The following is a 19,628-nucleotide window of genomic DNA, read 5'->3' as shown; positions in this document are numbered from 1 at the left end:
TTATCTGTTTGAAGAAGTAGATAAAAGAGTGCAGCAGATAGGGGTGCATGAAGCTCTCTCTCACTTTAAAATTTCTCTCAGGCTACTTGTGCAGTCAAGGCACACAAAAAAATTCGATGACACTTTTTTCATGAATCAACGCGAGAGATGCGAAGCATGCCAGCCAGGCCGATGTGGCTGTGAGCCGTTTCTGCTACGCCTCATCTGGTTCACGATGTTCCTGTCACTGCCTGCTTTTGGCGCCAGGTAAACCACTCCAGCCGGGAAAAAAGATGCAGTTACATGATTCAGTTTCTGTGGGAAATGGCTGTCTTTCTCTTTGTCCGTAATATTTTTCTCTGCAACCTCCACCACCACCCGTCCACCCACCCACCCACCCACCCATCCATCCTCCATCTCGGAGACTCGGAGGAGCCGGCGCTATCAGCGGGTGTCATTTCATGAGAGCCATCATCAAAGGCGGCTGCCTGGTTTCCATGGAAACAGCCCACTTCAGGGGAGAAGATCGGAGGAGGCATGTGTTATAATGCTGCGGGTTACCATGGAGACTGGAGCGACAGCTTACATAAGTATTCATTGTGCGTCTGTTGCGCCGAGCCACATTCCTCCATATAATTAATGCTCAGAGTGTTTGCTCGCTGCTGTCAAAAATTACAACAATGTCATTTCAAGTGGCAGGCAGCGGCAGCTCATCGGCCGCCGCCGCCACAGTCAAGGTCAGGCTAATTTCCCCGCCAATTAAGCCCAGCTTGTGCATGGAACAGCTGTCAACTGCCATCTCCAAGGTGACACATCAAATTGTATTTTTTCCCTTCCAAAAAGCCTTTCAACGCTTTGCTCACAGTCCCAAATGCTCACTTTAAAGACCAAAAGCCTCACAGAAGACACCCGCGCTCGTGCGGAAATAGGAAGTGTTCCCCGAAATGTAATGGGGTGGTGGAGGCAAGAAAGCATGGTGTAAAGGTGGACGTCAGTGTGTTTTATCGGTCCTCAGCTATTCTGCCAATAACTAATGGAGCTCTTTTGAAGAGGAAAAACACTGCAGTCAAATTGCCTCGAGTGCCCGGACTCCAAATGAAAGCAGACAAATGACGTCCATTTTATCTGAACTATGCATAATGCATTTTCTCTATCTCTGATTTATGCACTCATCACATCATATATTCCGCCATCTCCTCCGAGCTGCAGCCTTTTAAGTCCTGATTGCAATTAGGTGCTGTATATATGCTTCACTTTCATCTTGGCTGTATGGAGCTAACCAATATTCTGCTGCAGCAGTTGTAACACACCCAACAAAAAAAATTTATTTGCACGGTGAGGGATTGCACCATAAATAAAAATAACTCCATGCCTTTACAAGTGAAACGAAATGAAGCCTACACTGGCCTCATGCAAACTGCAGTGCAGTTCCTTGGTAGTCTGCATGTCATAAAATGAACACTTGTCTATATAGGTTTCATTTTCATTTATCTATTATCATCAGAGCATGCTATATTCAGAAAATAATGATAGTGTGGTAATTGAATCTCACCTTTACCCACTTCCTGTGAGTCACATAACAGCAATCACATGAGCTTGCAAGCATCTGAAGATGCACGAGAACCACATTTGTGTGACCGCATTTTAAAACCCAGCGTAAAAATTTGCAGGATTTTCGTACTTTTCACCCTGTTTGTGCTCGTGATTTGGCCTTGAAGGAGCTGTGCAAACAGGCTCGGGGGTGGGGGAACTAGGATACAGCCTGTTGTAACCAAAACCATGTGCTGTGTGCAGCATACCATGTGGTGCCTTCTCGACATCTTCAGACTGTTGGAAGGCAGGAGGGTGGGGGTTGGGGAGGGGAGCTGGTTAGGAAACCACAACATGACAAATGTTGTACTAATAACGCTGTCACACCGACCAGTGCCAGTTTGGGGAAGACTGTTGGGTAGTCGTTTGACACATAAACGACTATATAAGGAGTTCCTCTTTGTGCATTCTAGTACTTTAACTTGGGCAAGGAGGGTTGCAGCTTGTTACTGTCGCCTCAGTGTCAACAAGACCCATTAAGCGTTTGAGAGTTGCAGAAGTGAACTCATGTGACCTGTGATGCGTTTTAAATGCGGAAGATTCCAGGTTACTTGCATTTTCCTGCGCAAATATTTAGTGCAGTAATGAAGCATGTTTTGGCCACACGAATTTGCCCTTAATTAGTCCCATACATCCAGCATTCAGACTTCAGCGTGACATAGTTAAGCACATAGCAGCACGTCTTATAAAAGCAAGGCAATCTGAATAACTACTGCATGCTACTATAATACCAGAGACAGATGGCAGGAGAGGAATGCCGTCTGACTACCGCAACCCGGAGTGTGACAGGGACATGCTCTACTAAGTGAGAAGAATGCGTTGTGACACTCCTCCGGGGCACCTTGTGAACAGCGTGACAGTGGCATGAAAGCGTCAACATGCCAGTTTTCACAGCACACCCCTCTCTCTTTGCAGGACTGCCAAGACTACCGACACTTCAGTTCAACTTCCACACCAAAGGAGAGACTTGCAGCCGACTGATCCCGCTGCTCTACCGTTTTGCCATCAGGAAGTTTCGCCCAGCTTTGGAACAAAAAAATAAAAAAATATGACTCTGTGCGCAGCAGGATGGTAGATGAGCTCAACCGTTGCCCGAGGCTGCTATTGTCACTGATGGCTGCAAATAGATTTTATATAACTCAATCAACACCACCTTGGCTGCACAGTGAGCTCACTCTCCGCCTTTCATAAACAGCTGTTGCACCGGATCATATTCTGGCGTTACACAAAGACCTCGGCAACGCTGTGACTACCGTACAATGGTATTTTTATGTTGCGCACCAACAAAACAAAGATGACTCTGTTGGGTTTGCCCAAAAGCACAGATACACAGTAACTGGTGTCTTTCCAAGCCCAGCCCTCTGGAGTTTTGTGCTGCTTGTTTTGGCAGACAGAGAGTATTTTGGCAGACAATGACAAACCTCCTCAACTGTAATCAAACCAAAAGAACGCCAACACCCTCTTTCAAGTATCAGTATCTGTGTCCCTTTTTGTCTATCACTGTATGTTTGTCTGTTCTTTACAGTAAGTGCACAAACCAGATCCAGCTTCACCCAGTAATCAGTCCAGCACCGTCTAATTTAAGTAGGGAAACAAAATTACCATTAATGTCTTTACCAAATAGGGAGACTAGTAATTTCCTTGTCTTTATGTCAAGGGAAATGGCTCAAAAAATAGGTTGCATTCTCTCAGGATGAATTATTACCATTCATTCTGATGCCCTGCGGGCAGCTAACGCATCATACGGGCCCATATTTCTTGGCAGCGAACATATTAGAGTTTGAACCCCTGTCATGACTACTCTGCAACCTTGCTGATACCCTGTAACCACCTCCAGTCGTAATCAGAATGTCAGACTGGAGGAGGGAGGGTGAATAATTGATGCTGTGTCTTTTGGGTTTGCTCATTTCACCAAGCAAAAAAAAAAGAAGTTTCTTGCCTTCATGGCCTGCAGCAAAACACTTAGCTTGCCTGGCACAGCGTTCAGCTTCTAAAGGGATGATGCATTGCTCAGAGAGCGTTTTTTTTTTTTTTTGCCAAACCATCACATAAGATTCGACACAGGAAAAACAAACTTGTAGAGGAATAAAACTCCGGATGAACTCCTATAGCGCTGAAAACGAGAGGGAGACATCAAAGCAATTTTTACGACACGCACAAACGCTCATATCCACGAGGCTAAATCATGTCATTAGTGCATGAGATGACATCTTCCTGTAAGTAGAACACATAGTTTAGTAGGTGGAGGTGGCTGTGAGGCTGAAGGGTGTTGGCAGAGTCTTCCACTTCTGCCGTGACAGCCAGACATCAGACAAACAGAGAGCCGACAGAGACTTAGAGCTGAGAATAGCAGAGGTGCCCTTTTGTTTCCGTGCAGCCAGGAAACATTGAACTGTCCTGCAGTCTATCACATCCCACTTTGGGGGGAAAAAAGCAGGATTTGCACACAAACTAACTCTAACAACATTAAAACAGGACCTGAGTCAAGACCATGTCGTCCCTGATAATGGCTGTCTTTCAACTGGTCATTTGCTAAATCCTGGATTCTGTTGTTTGGTGTGCTTTCTGTTCACACGTGGTACCAATACAGTTTCAATTACTGCTACCTATTACACAATTACAGTATTATTTAAAAAAAAAAACACTGCTGGGTTTGAAAGGTAAAACATAACACACACACAGTGAGGTGTAGAAGTCCACCCATAACAATCAAAGATTTAAACTTCAGGGTAGTCTCCTTGGGCGGCGCTGCATTTCTTTTAGTGCACTTTTTGGAAGTCCTGTTTAGATTCAAGCTGGACTTTCACCGTGGACCCCAAACCTGAACAGAAAGCAAGCATCAGCCTCTGAAGACTTCTGAAACAGTCTAACTAACATTTGGTGATATGAACTGGGTCTCTGGCCATATCCTGGTGACTTACAAGCACTGTAGTAATCTCTAGTATCCAAGGCCAAAGGACACACAAGATGTGAGGATCAGTTTTGCACTGGAGAATTTGGGGTTTGTTTCAGAAGAAACAACCTGCTCTGGAGTGCTTGTGATTTTGCCATTGTGCCGCGGTAAACAGCACAGTGAAAACGGAGAAACAGAGTTTCTGGTGATCCCAAGAAAGTCTTTGCTAACAACCCACCCAAAGATTTGGCTCCTAACAACTTCGCCCTCTTCATTAAAATGAATATTATCTGCAGGTAATAAAATTCCACAATGAAACATGTATGTCACTTGCATTGCACGTGTTCTTCAAATAAATGCACAGTTAAAATCGGGTTTTAGAAAGGTATCAACTACCTAACAAAAAATACCATGCATACAACTTCAACAAGTACAGTAATCCAAAGCTCAGCAGACCTCCTGACCCTAGTTACTAAACCAGGATAAGCTATTACAATCGCTGTTTGGGGGAGGACTTGAGCAAATTGCCAAATATAAGTGTTTTTCCAACATTTTACCTCCAGTCTAAAGCTGACATATATCCAGAAAGGATTTGTTTTAGAAATCACTCCCATCTCCATGGCCAATGTGTCAAAGCCACCTGCAATCACAGCTTTTCTCATCTCATGTCAGATGCTAAAGTTAGCTTCTATGGCCTTATCTACAAACAGCACTAAACCCAACTGTCTTTAGCTAGTGTTATCTCCCCGTCTAAGTGATATACAGCACCTGCTGCCTGTCACAGATAGACTTAGCCCACACTAAATCCAGCCAGGATGTCCACATTAACGCAAACACGCCACAAAGTTCACCTGCATTACATGTTTTGGCAGAGAAATCAATGATAAATCTCAGTCTTCATAATGAAAAATGTTCAGGGAAGTACTTATTGCCAAGCAATAATCCCAAGGATGGGTTATTGTATTTTCTTTATTGATCCTTCAGATTTATGCACCCACACTTGGATTTGTTGCCTGTTGCTGTAAAGAAATAAAATGTATCTAGCATAGTGAGAGACACATTTCCACACAAAAAAACCCTCTTTAGTTCTTGGCAGGCTCGATATTAGCTCTTAAAATCAACCATTAATCCAGAGACATCTTGTCACTGTCAATCAGACAGGCGGATCCATGTGTTTGTCTGTGTTTGTCTCACAGTCGCTAGTCAACATAAAAACACAACCTTGGCATCAATTTGTCGGCTTGTCTGGATGGGTCTTAAAATCAGGTCATTATCGCAGCAGGCACAAATCCGCTCTTAGATTGCTTGAGGTAGCGATTCTTACATAAGGCCACCCAACAACTTCCAAAACCATAAACTTATGAGAAACATCCAACAGGTTCAGACTGCATATCGTTCAGGGTGAGCTCTTGCTTGTACTGACCAGTAATCTGAATCTTTTCCATGTCGAGGTTAACAAGTTGCTTCTAAATTGGCAGATGAAGCTCATGTGCAGATGCACCCACTGGGTTTCTGATGCAACATGTTAAATAATGAGAATCGGAGTGGTACTGCTTTCTGCAGCCAACAAATAACTGAAGGGAAGTCAGGTTTGAACCCCAGTGGGATTTTTAAAGCTGCAACTTAGCACAGACGGGAAAAAAATTACAAAAGTGATATGTTTTATGGGCTTTCTCTTGATTGGCTGTCACCGAGCTAAGAAAATACTGCTCGGCTGTATCCTCCAGAGTGTCACTGCTCCAGTAGCAACAGGAAATTTATGGCAGTCCAAGCTCTCATAAGGTCTCTGGAAAAAAAAAAGAAATAAGATGGAGTCACTGGAAACAGCACACACTGTACTTTATTCTGTAATTCCTCCTTTTACACAACTAGTTACGATTCAGTCAGCTTGGTGTCACAGGACTTGTCATCTGTTTGGAGATGACGCCAGCTGCAAGTTGTTCAAAACACAAACTGAGTCATGAGCCCAAAGCATCCAAAATCAGAGTTTGGTTTTGATCCTCGACAGAGAGTTTCCTTTAAAAAAATGTTCTGGCAAAATCAAACATTTTATTTACAGTCAACAAAGGATTTTCACTCTCATTTTCAAAGTGAAAGTTCACCTTTCTGAACCGCTCACCACAACGTATACCATTCATTAAGCGTATTTTTGACTCATCCTCACCAGAGCGCGCCTGCTTTTCTGGAGGGCACTGCATGGTTCAAGACCAGGGTAGGGCGTGTACCTTCGAGTTTATGTGTGTGTGGGTGGCTGGTTTAGTGTCTGAATGAAACAGCATGGGAGAAGAGGGAGAGGAAGAGGGGGGGAATGAATAACGTGTCAGGCTTTTTAGTTGAGAGACTTCTTGTGTTGATGAATAATTGAGCTGTAGTCAGGCAGAGAGCTATTTCATGAGCTCCTCTGTCTCCTAGATAAAATTAGACCCTTCTCTCTGTGTAGACAGTCTCTTTGAACTGCTACTGTCTCAGAGCATCACTCGGCTCTCTCTACAGCCCGCTTGTGCCTTTTTGAGCAATAAGTCTCAGTAGATGTGAGGAGTGAGACAAACATGCTCGGTGGACGAGGGGAAATCTGTGTTATACAAGCCAGGAAGCAGAAAAATTGTACTTTACCGGGCTCTGTTGTAGGTGAATTTCGTGTGTGTGTGTGTTAAACGTATTAGAATAAAAGCACTAATATTATTCTTGTGTTGATTTGGGGCCCTAATTTGATATTCAGAGCTCCCCTCTGCAGAAGCTGTAATGAAGTTCTGTCTCTCCTCTGTCTACCTGTCATACCAAGATCCCCCAGGCTTTCCTGTCTTTGCCCGGCCTCTGAATACCCACAGCCCATCTCAATCTGTCACTCCTGTCAGACCCACAACGCCACCAAAGAACCCAGAAAGTAGGACACTGAGAACTCATAGCACACACACACACACACACTGAGAGAAATGTTTCATAAATTGTAGTGAAAAATACACATTTTGCGACAGAGGCCTCAGAGTCCGTCAACGTAATATCTGGTGTTATCTGTGGACAGCCAGCTCTAAATGGGGCATTCAGTGACTCTTCAAAGCCCCCGTTTCTGCGGGGCAACTCGGGCTGCATTGTTACTGTTTTAATTAGAACTGCTTCTCGCCTGCTCCCTGAGATCCACCCAGCCTCAACATCAAAGCGCTGCTCTGAATAATGATGTACCCCTCCATGCCTCAGGTACAGCCTGAATCCCCACCACCCCAACCCACCTCTTCTCCTTATATCCCTACACCCCTCCCTCCACACCTCTTTGTACCTCTCTGCTTCCCAATTTACTGCTATTTCTCTGCGTGCTGACATAACACTATTTTGTCATGTTCGGGGCAGCGAGTTGACGGCGGGCTTTCCGTGCGTTCGTGTTCAATGAGGCTATGGTAGTCTGGCGCTTACAGTCTCGAGAGTCAATTTCTTTCCATCTGTCCTCTACGTACTGGGTTTAAATCTAACTTCGGTTCTTTCTATGTATTTTCATGTTTTCTACAGGTACTCTAACCTCTTCCCACAATCCTCAGCCTATGCAAGTGATCTTAACAGGAGATTCTAAATTGGCCGAAGCAGTAAATGTGAGTTTGCTTATCTGTCTCCATGTGTAACCCGTAGAGTGACTGATGACCTGATAAAGGTGTAAACCTCCCATCGCTCTAGATCCACCACCCAACCCCTGACCGTGCACTGGATAATCCAAAGAAAATTGATATAGATTTAATTTAGTCACATATCTAATTTTTCTGAACAAAAATCATTACAGTCCTTTATCAAAAGTCCAGAAAGCACAACATACAGTAAATGTATGACCTAATTTTACAGATCACATTTACAGAGAGAGATGAAGTCGATTTCATGGCGGCGGTCCCTTTATATCACAACAGAAGAAGAGAAAAAGGAAGTTTGATGTGTTACTTTCGCTCAGCAAACTAAAAGCCTCACAGTTCAGTCTTTGCAATGGAAATGCCAGCTGAACTCAAGGTCAAGCTTTTTGTTTTTTTCCAGCAGCTTTCGACTGTTCGAAATGATCTTCACCTGCATCAGTTACGAGCTGCCTCATCGAACACAGATTAAATTAATGTTGCGTAGCTCAAGATTAGCATTATAAGGGACAAACTCATTTATGGCTGCGTAATGAAATTCATCAGACTGCTAGTGAGGGCATTAACAGGCTCTTTAAATGCTTATTTGTACAAAAGCAATTATTTGTCACTGATTTACAATACATAAGAAGTAGACACACTTAAATGTTGCAAATAAAGAAAGCTACCCTCTTAACAATGAAACAAAGCTATAATAACAAGAGAAAGTAATCCATTGAGAATCTTTCTGCCCATGCTGGGCTCAAGCTTAGCTCTTTCCTTTAAAAACATCACCTCATATAATCCATCCTCTGTCTCATATTGGCTTTCACTGGCGTTCCTCTGTGCTGACTCAGAGCTGCATTCCTCATACACTCCTGTAAACACACACAAGAATGAGGCAACACCAACAAAGTCTCATGAAATATAAAGGTTATGCAATCTCTTGAATCACTGTGCACTCAGCTGATTATTCACTAGGCATGACACCCATTAAGGCAGATCATATTTTAATGAGTTTAAAACATAGTAGCATCTAGGAACCTAGGAAGCAATGCACAATTATGTAACTCTTAACCTTCTCTTGAATTGCATTGTGTATTGTATTCAAAGCAGGTCACGGATCATCCTCCAGTCAGATGGCGGCTCATTGTGGGGGCTTAATTTAATAATCTGATTTACATAAAACTGGAAGGGGTGTTTAAAATTGCAAGGAAATCTTCACCATGTGTGACTTTTCAAAGTCGTACAATGTTTCGGCTGAAGTATCAAAACTTTGCTAAAGTAAAGGTTATTTTAGCTCATCTATTCCCCTTTCCTGTAAACAGAAACAAAACATTTTCATTATAAATATAAAATCACCAGAACTTCTTTCAGGAGTTTGTCATATAATATTTCAATATTTAGCAATAATGTAACACAACAAATATATACACTCTAGTGTTCTCTAATACAAAGTTCATGTAATATAACCTTATGAGAATAGTGCAACTAATTATTTCCTAAATTCACAGCTAGTTGGTGTCATTTTTAAACCAAACATATTTCCAGTATTTCCACTAGTGCTACATGCTAGGCTAATTATAGCTAAACATAATTCTTACAAGTAAAACTGCCTTAATATAGCAAATTTGTCTTAAGAGGCATAAATGAAAGAATAGTTTTGACATTTTTAGAAAAGACATTTGAAAAAATAGTTATTCAATAATGAAATAAACAGAACTACTGGTAAACATGGCGCAGTAGCCAGGAGACAGCTAACTCAGCTTAGCATAGCAAATGAAAACAGAAGGTATGGTTAGCTTTCTATGTCCAAAATAGAGATATACTTACAAAAGTCACAAGAAAGTCCCTCACAAGACATGCAGATAGCCCCCACTACAACTTTTTCCATTACCTATTTGTGAAATGTTGTCAATGACTAAGGATTTTTCTGAATAACTGTTGCTATTCTTAGTCTTTAAGCTAATCTAAACATTTCCTGACCTGCCTCTTTCAATGTATTCTTCAATGCATTAGCCAAATGTTTAACTAATCCTTTAAGAGCAGCAGTGCTAGTTTCAGGCTGTACATGTGATGTACAAACCATGTTTCAGCCCAGAAATGATGTAAATTAAGACTCCCTGCTACAGTAATAAGGTCAACTGAAGAAAAACACATGTTCTTGTATAAATCACATTAGCAAGCATTGCAGAAGGGATTGAAAATACATAATTTTTCCAACCTTTATATTCCACCCCTTCTTTTGTTACAGCAAGCTTAGCACAGTAATCCTACTTTGAGCGTGCTGCATTTGAATTTTTAATCTTAGGTAAAGGCGGTGTGCTGCTTTGCTTGTTAGGACGAGAATAGCAGTGCTACAGCAAAATTACCATGTGGCCTCCGACATCTTCATCAGGCAACAAAGTGCCTATTTTTGTTTGTTGTCTGGATAAAGGCCTGTCAGCTGGCTACAAGGCCGGGATTAATTGCCGTGGTTGAGGTGATGTAGTGTTTTCTTTGGTCATGTATTGATGGGGGTTGCTTTGGCCCGTTTAACCTGTGAGGCCTTTAGGGAGTAGAACATTGAGAGCAACCTAAGGCCAAAGTCTGACGCATCTATCATGAGGATTACATCACTTACACCATCAAAGGTCAGTCACATTAGGTGTTCACAGTTTCCTCTGTGAAAGAGTTGCAGCAGTTTAAAGTGTTGCAGTGAGTTAGCTGTAAAATGTCAACATGTTTCTTTGCAATTTAATCATTTTGTGTGGCGTCGGCTTCTCTTCTGCCTCAGTTAATGATGGTACTCAGACAAATAGATGGAGTTTTCTAGAGTAAGTCTTTCTACTGCAGCTTCCCGCTGGGAAAACGACCGTACTGAGAGAACAGTGAACTCACTGTACTCTATTTTTGTGTTATTGGATGAATACATGCATGTTTGTGTTTGTGCGATGGGGCGGGGTGGGAGCAGGGGGGTTGTGTTAGCGTGGGCGAGCCAGTGAAACAAAAATCAATGCTGTAATTGGCGCGCACCTCCTGATGAAGCTATTTGAGAATCGCAGCCCCAGAGGTCACGGAGAGGATGACCCATGACGATGACATCAGAGCCCAGAGCACAACAACAAACGCGGTCTTGTTGCAGCAAAAACAAAGGATGTTTGTTTGCCGGGTCCTTTTTTCTCTTTCAAGATCCATCCTGTGAGTTGAGAATGTGACGACGCAGTACACTGACCTTTGTTTCTCTGGTAACAGACTCTCTCTGTCGGTCTTCAAAGTACTGAAGGGGGCGAGGGGGTGGGGCTCAGAGTAGCCTTTGGTGTTGAGTGCTGATCACATGAGAAGCTGAAATAACAAAGCAGCCTGATCTACACACAGTCATGTGAGTCAGATCTCTAAATACCTGGACTAACACTGATTCCTGATCAAGTAAATAAGCATAAAGGAGAAAATGAGCCTAAGAAATGCATATTAAAATGGATCTATAAATCCTATACAGCCCTACTGTGGAAGTACATTGAAATAGTATCATGACTTTCATTTCCCAGCCTCCTCAATGTCCCAGACACTGAAGATAACAACACCAGTGCAATGAGTCAGCACAGTCATCCATCCTTCTAAGGTTATTGGCAAGCCCCTCTGAGGATAACATGACATGACAGTGGAGCTGCTAAAGTCTTCTGTCTCCTGCCTCTTCACAGAGGTGTACGCAGTTATGAGGGGAACAAGATGCAAATTGCAAATGTTAGACCAAGCATGAAAATGCGAGGGAAAGTGATTTATGGTGCAATCTGTGAGTATCCCTCTTAATTAATATCGTGTCATATTGTCCATGGACGAGGTTTCTCTGATGAAGCACGGGAACGAGAAGACACTGGAAATCCTGGACGGCTTTCAGTAAAGGGGCACCGAGATAAATCAAAGATAGTTTTTGAAGTACGAGCCATAAGGGACGTGTGATTAAGTAAATGACACGGCGTCTTTCTCGTACACGGCAGGCCAAACGTGGCTGTAATATTACTGCCACGTGTGAGATGAATGGAAATGGGAACGTTGTGTCTGTGGAAAAAGATCCACGATAACATTTACAGCCAGCAGAGAGTGTTAATGGCAGTGTGATGGCTGACATTAACATTTCAGGCATGTAACAAGCTGCCGGCATGGAGCAGCTACCTGCGATTCGTGCACATTACCACCAACGTGATAAGCCAAAGTCTGTGTTACAGATTGCTGCACAATTGTGTTATGTGTTTATACACCACCTTGCATTTAATCGTGAAATATTATTACGCTTTATTAATCCTCAGGTTTCTTCCTGTTAAAAGGGTTTTTTTCTTTCCCGCTGTCACCAAGTGCTTGCTCAAAGAGGTTCATCTGATTGTTGGGCATTTCTCTCTATTTATGTAGGGTCTTTACTTTATTATATAAAGTGCCTTGAGGTAACTGCTGTTGTGATTTGGCGCTATATAAATAAAACTGACTTGAAATTGGTTCTCACATATTTGTATACCACTGAAAAATGCAAAGCACGGGATAATAATGAGAACTACTGTAAGGATGTTTTTAATTAAATGAAAGGAGTCTGCACAAGTGTAATAAAATAGCAGCTTCAATACTTACCCGATGAAAGAAATACAAATCACTTTTTTTCTTTAATTAAATTGTAGTTAAACTTAGCAGTTGTGGTTATTGAATGAATGATAAATGATGCGTCTGGTATTTCTATATCATTTATGTTATGCAACAGGAATGCAATGTTTTTATGTGAGATGACAATAAAGCTCTTACAAAACTCTTGAATATGATAATCGTAATGATTGTGAAAGTAAAATCAGATATCATAGTATAAAATTATGCAAGGTTACATCAGGGTTTCTCTGATTCTGTTGCTCTTTCTATTCTGATGCCATATAGGGAAATATATAACAGATATACTGAATTGTTGGATTTGTCATTACAAATGACATTACTTACATGGGACAAGTTGAATCATTTCATATAAGTCTCACAGGTAAAAAGTGCTTGATAAAATAATTTAACCTTAATTTCCATTTGGTAGCTGTTTAGAAGCGACCTGGATTTTTGGAGTTCAAACTCCATCTGCTGATGACAATTGTGTTGCTAATGGACAACCAAATGGGCTTTTACATTTGTTTTGGATGTCAGGAGTGAGCTCTGAAACTCTAGATGAAATGTAGTTTGGATCAAACGCTGCATAAAACTTTGATTGTGACAGGCTATCAGCAGCCCCTCCCTTCATGTATGAAAGGCAGCCAGAAATACTGCCAATCATCGGAGATAGAGAGCGCATCCAGTCTTTGTGCTCACGTCTGTGCCCGTCGCTCAGCCTGGTACTGTCAGCAGTTCCGCACCCCCTCAGGATTCCCGCAGCGCCATGTGGCAACGAGGGTCACATTGCATTCTGGGAGAAACTCTCCTATGATCCCCCTCTGGGCACAAACCCCCACCTCTCCGCTAACAATCTTGCCCGGTCTCCTCCAAAAATTCCTCTGCCCCCCAGGGCACTGCACAGCCCAAAATAACAGGACACATCAGCACTTTCATCTGCACCCCTGAGCAAGCTCAGACACTGCAGCAGCAGCTGTTAGACCACTCGCAGGCACGGATAGTTCTGAAAAGTACTAAGGCACTATAGTTGGCACACCCCTTTCCCCCTCTAGTGATACGAGCACAGACTGAGCCAGACTTGGATAAGAGTGCCAAGCTAGGTGGGGCTGACAGAGTTGTCCTTTAGCCGTCCTTCAGAGAAAGACACTGTAAGATGAACACACTGCATAAACACCAGTTTGCCGCTATGGTATCCTATTAAGGCTAAGTCGGGGTATTAGATGGTAAGGTAATCAGTGACATGTAAGGGCTTATTGTCAAAATTTATACCACGTATGGCCACAAGATACATTCTTAAACTCCTCTGGCCTTCCTAAATTTCCCTGGCTATTTGATAAAAGCCACAATACACAGAGCAGAGAGAGTACTGAGATAAAGGAGGATTTCTTCCTGGGATACAAACTATACACTTCAAACAAAGCACAATACAGGCTGTTCCACAGATAAATATATTTATCGCTGTAAAATAAAAAAAATAATGGTATCAGCAGAGTAGCAGAAAAAGTTACTTAGATAAAGGTCACAGAGGCCGGTTAGGTTACTGTGTCACTTTGTAGATCAACACAATAAAACACATGACCTCTGTTGAAAGTTGCGACTTTGCAACAGAGAAGCCTGATGTATCTGAAGAGATTGTTTCGCAACACCTGATGGAGGAGTATAGACCTGCCGGTAATAACTCACAGTCAAGCTGTTTGCTGCAGGGTACAAACATCAACCTTATGTGCAAAGGAGGAAACAGAAATATGTACTGTAGTGTAGGAAGGATACAAAAAACTCAGTACTTTGAAGATAAAATGATTTAGATATTAAAATATTTTTTTCAAAAGCATTATATTTTGTTGTAAAGGATTTCTTTATTTTTAAAGGAATTTGACACTCTAATTATCCATGAACATTAAGATTAACGTTGAGCTAACCAAGCTGCAAAACATGAAGACATGAAGCTGGCTCTCATAGACGGTATAAAACATTTTTCCGGGTTGGAAAAATAAAGACAGCATCGATCTGCATTCCGGCGGCTACCAGATGGCGATACCTGTGGTTGCTAAAAGACTTCCAATCCCATAGATGTCTGTTGGCTTCTGTCTCTATCTCTGTTAACGCATTCCTGCTGGACTTATAGCCTCATTCACTCATTTTGGGTCATATTAAATTTAAAAAGGTTGTGTTTTGTAAAGCTTGTTCATACCATGTTTCAAAATGAAGAATCTATGATATCAAACCTTAAAAGACAGTCAGCTGTCAATAACAGGAAATTACCCAGTGAGCATGTAGTCTAATATTAAAACCCGCCCTTCTACTTTTGTGACATCAAGATGACAGAAAGGCTCAGCTCAACACTTCAAAACAAGATTTCACAAACCAACAAATTACGTAAAAGTAGGTCACAGTCATTATAGCTAAGTTGTCTTTTTTAATGTGTTATGGCTCCAAGAGGGACTCAGTCCTTATACACTTTTCATAAAGTTAAATAATAGATAGAAATACTTTTTTATACAGCCTGCTAATTTAGCACTGACTGGAAAATGTTAATATCTAAACATTTCTTTACCAAGACTATTGTAACTTTGTGTGACTGGCTGCTTTCAATGCATGTAGCGTTAGCTGCTAGCTTTTAACTTCACTTTAGCTCTGCTAATTGGCATCAGAGAGCTCGACTCAAATTGACTGTGGTTAACATACAAACCATCGAAGAAGGCTATACTCCAGCGCTGGTGAGTGATGCTCTCTTATTTTATAGGTATGCTACTTAATTAGCAGCTAGCTGTACGTTAGCCAAGCTAGCTAGTCGCTTTTGTCATGTAATGCTAAAATCCAGGTGAAGGTAGCTTCACTTCTCATGTTTTATTCCCAGATGCCACATTTTATAAAAAAAAAAAAAAAAAAAAAAACTTTCTTTTTTTGAGTTTTTCTAATTTAAGTTAAATTTAATTACAAATCCCATGAACTGTTTCTTCAAGGCACTTTATAAACGTTTAATGGTGTGTTGCTAAATAAGTCACAAGCCTGCATTTCCAAGTTCCTAGTTGGAATTTGATTCTGGAACTCCCCCTCAACTCACATTTACCACTCAGAAAGTTGAAGCAAAGTCGAACCAACCCAAACATAACATTGCAAGATGGCAACACATAACGTAAACAGCAGTAAAACTGTAAACTTTTAATCCCTTGCACTGATCAGGCTCTACCCATGAATGTGTTTTTAAGGGCACAAACTAGTATTATGCTGTACTACTAGTGAAACCAACCAAAACGAATCCTGTTTTTCCTCAAATTTTCTGGGACATGCTAACTCAGAAGTGACATCACTCCCAAGTTACAACATCCGAGTTCTGAGGTATCTGGAGCGAAGCAAAAGATTAACCATGAGAAAACCCCAACAGCCATTTGCTGAGACTGGTTGGGGGTAAAGGTTGAATGACCCAAATGAAGTGCTGACACTTTTTAAACCAGACCAGCAAATTTTACTGCAGCAAAGATATTTGGTCCCTGATCACATTTACTTAATAAACACAACTGACCATGTTCAAGGGTGGGAAGCCAGTTAGGGATGATGCCCTTCCAGCAGCTCTTGGTGGTTGGCTAAGTCCATGGGGGTTCATCATAACCCCCCTTTAGTAATGCTCTTCCCTAGCCTGGAGAGTAATACAGCTTCATTGAGCATTTTTGAGCTGGAGTTTAAAAAGAGGAAGAAGAGTGTAAAGTGTAGCAATAAGGTTTTCTATGGACTGTGTGTGCTCTCGCTGTTTCCCTGGCAACGGACATATTGACATGCTGCAGTGCTGCTGCTGGAAGTTGGCGGGCAGCCAGGAAGTACCCTGCCTGCACACAATCTCACATTCAGTTCTTTGCCAGCACTATCACTCCAGCTTCACGCAATTCCCATCTCACTTTTGTTCCCCATGTTGGTGGGTTTCTGAGACCAGCTGAACGCCAGTCTGAAGACTAATGACTTGGGTGGATTGTGCAGCGTGTGTTTGTTGGGTGTTGTTAGGCAGAGAGAGGAAAAAGAAAGGCAGCACGATGGGGGGAGGGAGAGCGAGTAAGAGCCAGAGAAAAACATGGAGGTAGGAGGGAGGGGTGAAGTCTGTGCCATGCGGTGCTTGCATGTTAAGATGAATAGAGGGAAAGGAGAGGCTCGTGTTATGTTACAGGAACATAGTAGAGGCTCGGGGGGTTGGGCTCTACATCAACAGATGGATAAACCCGAGAGAAGAATGCGTGCCAAGCGCCAAATGTATCAGCGGCTTGCTGGGGCATGAAAATGTCAGGTGTCAGCGGCGAGCCACGCGGTCGCTGCTATTTATACAATCCACCATGTGCTGAATGTACACATAAGGCCTTGTGAACGAGGATGACGGGGGCTAAGGGTAGGAGTATTGCCATGCAGAGGAGGAGGAGAACTGGATAGATGAGTGGCTGACTCACCTCTTTATCTGCCATGGATACAGACAGCCTGAGAGGAGCCTCTGTGGCCCTATGTGTTCACTTGGGTTGGGCACGGAAATGTCAACACTACAGAGGGTTGCACATATCTAACAACCTCATAGAGGGATAAGGGCTAGCATTATCTCATCACTGCTGGGAAAGCTGTACTTAGATCTGGGGCAAGTGTTGACTGGTCATGTTAGGAACACACAAAACACACACTAGCTACCACATTTCATGCTTTCTTTTTCTGCCGCCGTCTTCGAGGGGCAACAAAATGACACATGCAGCTCGGAAAGGAAATTCGCCACAGCTCCATGCTGACTGAAAGCAATTTAGTGGGTTCTTACTCTCCAATTAGTGACCGGCTGGTGAACGAGTAACCCCATCAAAACACATCAGTTGGCATTTTGTTGCACGGCCTTTTTGCAAAGCCCTCGGGCTCTATGTCAACTGCGTCCTTGTCCAGACAAAGCCTCCTAAACCCGGGATTTCATTTCCACATTGTGCCCCGGTGTCCCCTTCATTGTTGATTTTTCCACTATGTGCAAGGCCAGGGCATTTGTACCAGTCTGTTAGGCCCACGTCAAAAGGAAAAGTATCTGCTGTTGATGGCTGGGCCATTCTTGTTATTCATGTCATGCCTGGTGGTTTAGTAGGGCAGGGTGCAGAATTTTCCAGAAGCAGCTGTGTGCTAGTGAAACTGACAGCGTGCCAGCCCGAAAGGGTTTCTATCTCTCTCCTCTCTCTCTCTCTCCAAAAGCCTCCCGCCCCTCCCTTCCCCTCCATCGGCATGCTTGGCTCGACGCCCGGACTTACTCAAACTCACACTCAACCAGAAATATCCGCTCTCTCCCCCCTCCTCCCTCCCTTGAACATATCCCTCTGGCTGAACAGAGAAGCTTCCATCACTGCGGATGACATTGGATCATTTTTCTCCCCCTGCACATTCCAGCCAAAGAGGAGGACAAGGGAGGGGAGCGGCTGCTGTTCCTGCTCTGTGATTATATCATTACAGAGCAGCAGACATGTATACAGTATATCAAGCGCAACCTGTCATTAGCATACTTTATTTCGTGATGGCTAAATACAAGTGCGCTTTTGTTGGATCCAAATAGATGGATGGATCGCCTTTGTGCATGCACGGCAGAGTTAAATCTGCAAATGCTTTCCTCCGAGCACTCTGAATTTCACTCCATCAACCTTGAGCTATAAAAACCCTTCTGTTATTTACTGTACCATTATCCGCCACCCCCAACCCCAGACACCTGTTGTGACATAGCTCTGCCCGAGCTATCAGATACTCCAAAACGGCTCTGCTTGCGATCTAAATAAACCTGCCCGAGCAACGCAGGTTGTGTAACGCACTCGAAGTCACCGGCTCTAATAATAGACCACACCTGTCAAGCACAGGCCCTGCTTGTTCTCTGTGCTGACCTGACCTCCTCTCGCTCCTTAACGCCAACTCAAACGTTCCGCTGCTGGGAAGATAACCTAAACAGTTCCCGAGAAAATTAGTTCAAACAAACACAGAAAACAATAGGAGCAGAGGGGGAACGAGAGGTGGAGGTGAAATCAAGAGAATAGAGCACTTGATTGGCAAGGGAGACCAAACAAAGGCGATAAAAGCTTTATTCTGCCTCTGTAGAGATTGTGCTATGGCTGCCACTATAAGCCTTGATTGACAACAACATTAGCACTCGGTGAAGAAATGGCTCCCACTCACTGTTATGTAACATAAAAAAAATACAGCGAATTTGTGGACGGGTGTTCGTACGTGTGTGTGTTTGTGTGTGTGGGCATGTACGCATGACGTATTCCCAGATAAAAACAAAAGTGACAGGATATCTAAGAGTGTTGTTCTTATCTTCTGACAACTGTATGCCTTTAAGGAGATGAAAGGCGATGTACAACACACTGAAGATCTCTCAGGAATCCTGGATTTATGCAGCACATAAAAGTTGTCTCAGACATTTTTTGTGTGTGTGTGGTGCTTTGTTGTTTGGCAACACGACAGTGAAAGTTTAATTGCGTGTTTGCGGCGGAGGCAGCTGATCTCGTTGCACGCAGACACGGAGTGCTGTGTCCCGGCTTGAACTGGCCATAATTGCCCCCCTCCCTCTCTCGTCCCCTGGCCATAACCCTAGAGAGGAGCAGGCAAGGAGCAGAAAGGGACGGCAGGAAATGAGCAACCCGTAATACATCACCACAGATCTGCTGACACACCCCAGGGACCAAGCGATTCATCAGACCACCAGCCCGCCCTCTCATCAGGACATTCAGATACAGACCAGCAGTGCAAAGAAGGCTGCAATCAGATGGACGGCTAAAGCATTTTTTTTGCTGCATCATATCACTGCAGTGTTTCCTTTTTTTTGTCTCAACATGAATCAAGATTATTAGAAATGATCTGTTTAACCTCTGTACTGTGACCGGGGCACACTCGACTCCCCGTACATAGGCTTGGCATCATTATTCAAGCTTTAAAGGCAGATGGCCCTCAGAAGCCATCGCATCCATGAAATCCAGGCTCTCAGCTGACTA

At 43.0% G+C, this 19,628-nt stretch overlaps 1 long non-coding RNA gene across 2 annotated transcripts; it reads right to left on the bottom strand.

Annotated features, from left to right (window-relative positions):
* Window positions 1-5,629: 5,629 nt before the first annotated feature.
* Window positions 5,630-17,807, bottom strand: LOC102308049. Of its 2 annotated transcripts, XR_317323.2 has the most exons (4): window positions 16,178-17,807; window positions 11,261-11,370; window positions 8,842-8,924; window positions 5,630-6,248 (listed from the first exon to the last, which is right to left on the bottom strand). It is a non-coding gene; the product is annotated as an uncharacterized LOC102308049 (long non-coding RNA). The 2 variants fall into 2 exon arrangements; XR_317321.3 differs by lacking the exons at window positions 11,261-11,370; window positions 16,178-17,807 and adding an exon at window positions 9,880-11,251.
* Between the last annotated feature and the right edge of the window lie 1,821 nt (window positions 17,808-19,628).

The sequence above is a fragment of the Haplochromis burtoni genome, unplaced genomic scaffold (assembly GCF_018398535.1).
Source record: "Haplochromis burtoni strain Fernald_Lab_line unplaced genomic scaffold, NCSU_Asbu1 Contig_499, whole genome shotgun sequence".
Taxonomy (NCBI): Eukaryota; Metazoa; Chordata; class Actinopteri; order Cichliformes; family Cichlidae; genus Haplochromis; species Haplochromis burtoni.
This window is presented reverse-complemented; position numbering and strand designations above follow the sequence as displayed.